This window comes from Pygoscelis adeliae, unplaced genomic scaffold (genome assembly GCF_000699105.1).
Source record: "Pygoscelis adeliae isolate BGI_AS28 unplaced genomic scaffold, ASM69910v1 Scaffold245, whole genome shotgun sequence".
Classification (NCBI taxonomy): Eukaryota; Metazoa; Chordata; class Aves; order Sphenisciformes; family Spheniscidae; genus Pygoscelis; species Pygoscelis adeliae.
Genome location: NW_008824766.1, coordinates 813,045 through 818,197, shown reverse-complemented (window position 1 = coordinate 818,197; position 5,153 = coordinate 813,045).

Here is a 5,153-nt window from a genome sequence, read left to right as displayed (position 1 = left end):
GTGATGCTCAGACCCCTCAGAGGCTTTATTGACCAAACAAGATTTGACAAGGATTTATTATTTCTTTTAAGAAAGGCAGATGCTCTCTTATGCACACAAAAAATTATTGTTCTTCCGACATTTCTGGTCGTGGGATTGCATTTTGCCCTCGCACACCCAGCAGAGGCATCCAGCAGACTTGGGCTTGATCCGGAGAATTGCCCCTTCCTGGCATAGGGCCTGGGGACCACCCGGGGAGGGATGGCTGGGGGACAGAAGTGGGACAAGACAGGAACGGCTCACAGGGTGAGCCTGGCACACCACGGCACTCGGGGGCTTGGCCACAGTCGACCCACACGAGGCGCAAAAACCCTTTCCCCGAGTGCCAGGGGGCCAACCTCACCCCACAGCGTGGGAGGCACAGTGGGATGCAGGGAGGACAGGGGGTGGCATATGTGGTGGGGAGTACCTGCCCATCTCCCCGCCAGCAAGGAGGTGCCTGCGGGCACCCGCTCAGCTGCAGCTGGGGAAGGGCGACTAAAGCAACCACCTTCTTGGGACAAGTCTGGGTTAGAAAAATGAACTTGTGCCAGTGAAGGCAACCACAGGCACCAGCTGAGTGAGCCGCCCTGTACTGCGGGCAGGGGTGATGGGTGATGGAGAGAGCAGGGGGACACAGGGGATGAGCAGGAGCAAAGGACTCGGAGGACCAGCCGTGGCCTGGACCATGTTGCAGATGTGCAACCCCTCAGTTACTTGTCCTCTCCATCTGCAAAGAAGAAACGAGGATTGCCCGGCCACCTCCTCCCCGGGGGCCTCGGGTGAGCCAGGAGCCCCAGGGGAGTTTCCACGTGGTGGGGATGGGGGGCAGTGGGAAGCAGCCAGTAGAGAGGAGACCCCCGAGCCCGCTCACCTCTCTGCTCCTCTGAGTCACTCTCTGCCTCCTCCGAGGAACCTGCTGGGGGTTGCAAGAAAGCCCTAGATCAACTCACACCAACAACCGTGTTAGCTGCGGTCCTCCTCCCCTCCTGGTGCTGTCACACCCAGATTACGCCGGTGGTTATGTGCTAAGGGAAATGCCCCCCTCCCCCCCCCAACCCAGGGCACAGCACAACCTGCACGTGGGCACCCCAAAACCCATCTCTTGTCTGCCCGGGGCTCTTGCTGCATTAACCACGGGGTGGCTGGGATGTTCCCCCCCCAGCCCTGGGCACCAAAAGGGCATTGCCCTGGCACACACGGGCTGCAAACCCACCTGTGCCGGGTGACTGGTATCCATCACAGCCGATCTTTGGTCTCTTCTCACTGTAGCGGGCGCAGAGGTGGGCACTGCCCGCCTGGTTACAGCACCAATCGTACAACTTCAGCTCCTGGTCTGGAGACAAAAATTAGAGTAAGGGGCTGAAGGGGAGAGGAGAGAGATATGGGCTGGCTCTGGGCAGGCAGGGCGCTCGCCTCGGCTTTTGGCCGGTCCACAGTCCCACCGAGGGCAACAGCATGTCAGGAAATAAGTTAACATGGAGATTAAAATGATTTACAGGGCTACAGCGATGCCAGCCTCAGCTGGGGGATGCCAGGGCTGGCTGTGCTTACCGCGGTAGGGGGACGCCTGCCTGGAGGACCTCCAGTACCTCTCCTGCCGCCCCTCGATGAGCTGGCTCTGGCTGTCGTACAGGCAGCGGACGCCGGCGCCGTGCTGGTTGGGGGAGGCGGAGGGCAGCAGGGAGACACGGGCAGCCCACCAGCCTGCAACGGGGCAGCAATGAGCCTCAGCACAGCTCCCCCCTGCCAGCATCCCTGCCCTGGTGCTGCTCTTCCCAGCCAGCATCCCTGCTCCAGGGCGACGAGTGGGGCCGGGGTTGGCTCCTTGTTATCCATCACTCCCACCACATCACCCATGGTGCTACAGGCAGTTTGGAGAGACTGATGGAGACCATCCAAGTGGTCCCCCAAGGTGAGACCCTGGTGCTGGGGAGGGTCCATGCCCACTGTCCCCGTGCAGCTTAGACAGCTCCGTCCAGTCTAACAACACAGGGACAGGTCAGCCCTCATTCCTCCCCATTTTCCCTGTCTCTGCAGGGAAGGGCAGCCCCCGCCTCATTTTCCTTGTGGTCCCCTGCCTGCCCGGCCAGGAGGGACCCCAACCACCCTTGCAGGGGAAATGGGGAGGGGCAGCTGGGGGACAGGGAGGGTGGGGAAGCGGCATGTCCACTTGCCTCCCCGGCTGCTCTTGAAGCGGGGGTCCTGCTGCCCTTGCTGCAGGGAGCAGGGGCAGGCGGGCAGGCCCTGGCTCCACGCCCGCGGCTCCTGCTGCCGCCCCGTCCCCTCCAGGCACTTCAGCCGGTAGTTGACGCCCACGCGGCTCTCCAGCTTGTAAATCCACAGCCCGCGGAGGTCTGAGCGGGGAGAGAAACCATGAGTTGCCACCTCCGGCCAAGGGGACCACAGGGGCAGTTTCGGCTTGAGGCGAGAGCCGAGTGATGCTGGGGCTGGAAGCTAAGCCCGTGTTGACCCCCAGCCATGGGACCCCAGGCTTAACAGCCGCCCAAAGGCAGGGAAACAGGGGGAGAGGCTGTTGCCAAAGAAAGCCTTGGGACAGAGCCATCGCAACAAAAAGGGTCCGTAGACACATCAAGGATGTTTCAGCCTCAGGGCATAGCTGGTACCCAGGGGAAGCATTTTATGGTTTTGGGGGGAAAGCCTGGCCTCGGTGAACTCAGCGAGAGCCTTGTCACTGTGGCGGGGTGGATTTCATCACCTGGGAACGTCCCCCTCCCCACGCAGCCCTTCCCCAGCCCCCCGAGGGGCTGTGTGAACCTGCCCCGGCTGTGTGGCACTACCTGTGTTGTAGCCCCTGAACTGGTCAGGACGATATTTAGCGGCTGGAGGTCTCTGAGTCAGGTCATCGTTGCGGTAAAAGCCATCCCCGCTGCGTGCAGAGGAAAGGGGAAAAATCAGGGGCTGCTCTTCCTGGTTGGGATTATCCCAGCCCCAGCCCCAGGCCCAGCCTGCCCTTCAGCCACCCTGATCCTGAGCTGGCAGGACCCCACAGCACCCAAATCACAGCTCCGGTGACAGGAGGGCAAAGGTACCAGCTCCCCCAGCCCACTGCCTCCTCTCTACAGGGTGCGGTTAGTTCTGGGTGCTGCCAACACTCCTGCTGCATCATGGGCTGAACCCACGGACATCTCAAGACCCCTGCAAGCAGCTTCCATGGTTTCCAGCATCTTGCAGGGCGATACGGAGCGGAAACCCACGAGCGGTCGTGCACAGGCAAGCACACACACACGCCTGTGCCGCCCGCACTTCCCATTCCGGCCACCTTTTCCTTACCCAGCTGCAGCAAGCAGCTAATGAGCAAACCCTGGAGATGGCGTGCACGGGGCGAGATGTAATGTGAGGAGGCAGGAAGCGACTGCTCCAGCCAAGCGGCGGAAATCCCTTCACTCAACTGGTGCAAAGTTCAGCAAACATCCCCTATTCCCCACTCCTTCCACCCAAACCACCAGGATGCTGCAGGCCCGGGACCACAGAGGGATGCGTGGATCTTACAACAAGCACAGCCCGACAAGTCAGCGTGCTGCAGCATGATCCGGCCACTAATGGGGCAGATTTGGTTGTGAGACCCCCATATGTTAGGCTATATGGGTGTGCAGATCCCATCTGGGCTGCCCTCATCCTTGCACGGCACTTCATGGGACATGGGGGAAGGATTAAACCAGCCGGAGCCAAGGGTGGGACGCAGCCCAGTGCTCGGAGGGGGCAGGGGCAGGGTGCTGAGCCTGCTGTACCTGGTGTAGCCGATGAGCACATTGGTGGCAGCGAGTCTGGTGTAATCCCATCGCATGCCTCCCTCCTGGTACAGCATCAGGACATAGGACCTGAAGCCATCGGTGGTCAGGATGGCCTGGTATGTGATCGTCTGGGGAGAAGCATTGCAGACAGGTAAGAAAGCGGGCAAAGCTGTTGCGTTTAAAATTAGGGGTGTGGGTCAGTGCTTGCCCGGGAACGGCGGGACTGAGGTCCTGATGTGCAAGGCAAACGCAGCCTGGGCTGGTTCGCATTTTGTGTGGAAAAGGTGATGGTTTTATTTTGATGCTGTTCCATGAAAAGCCTCAAATTCACCCAATTTTATGCTCCTGAAGAACAGTGTTTCTGGTGCACAACAAAATCCCACCACATTAAACAGATTTTATGGAGCAAGGGAGAGTTCAACTAAAGATGTCCCCCCAAAAAAACCTGAAAACCACCAAAACATGGGCACAGCCCAGTTCTTTTTGGCAAAATTCTTCAAGACTGACCTTTTTCACAAATCTGATTCTTATTTTCAGGCACAGACAAGGTGAACGCCCATGGGTCTTGGGTTTTTTTGGACAACTCAACAAGCCCTTACCCTCCATCAGCCCCTTACCCTCCGGGAGTCAGTCCGTGCTGCATAGGCAGGTGCCTTCTCCCAGGTGATCTTCAGGGTCCAGGCTGCAGAGTAGGAGGACCTCAGGTACCGCCGAACCTTTGCTTCCACATCGCGGACGAATGGAGGCTTGGCCGTGTTGAGGGTGGGGAACTCCTGCAGGTTGGGTACACCCACGTCTGCGTTAGCTCCCAGTAGGGTAAAGACAGGTCTAGACTGGGGTCATGCATGGAGCAGTGCAACTAAGGGTCTGGATGAGATTTGGACGGCTCAAGAAGTGACATGCACAGGACCACCAGCTCTTAGATTTGGCCCAGAAAATGGAAATGCTGCTCATGGGCTCTATCAGTTAAACATCTCCTGGGCCATCCACAGAACAGGTGATGAGTTTATCATCAAAAGAGGGGTCTCTTCCAACCTTAATGATTCTATGATTCTAAAAGGTCTTTCATGCAACCATGCACCCAGGTGGCTTCACTCACCTGATAGAAGGTGGTGCCAACGCCTCTGGAGAAGTCGGCATTGTCCCAAAACACGGCGATCATGGGAACCTCCTCATGGCCGTTGAAGCCGCTGGGAGGAGGGTTGGGGTAGGTGAAGATGCTGTTGTCTGAGGCTGGGAAAATGATTTGACCATTGTCTGTAAACTGAGCAGAGGGATCCCTCCATCAGGTGAGGTCAGGACCAGCGGGACCCCTGACACAGGCGTGGCAGCCCTCCCATTTCCAAGCCCACTTTGAGCAACGCCCAAGGAAGGCCACCA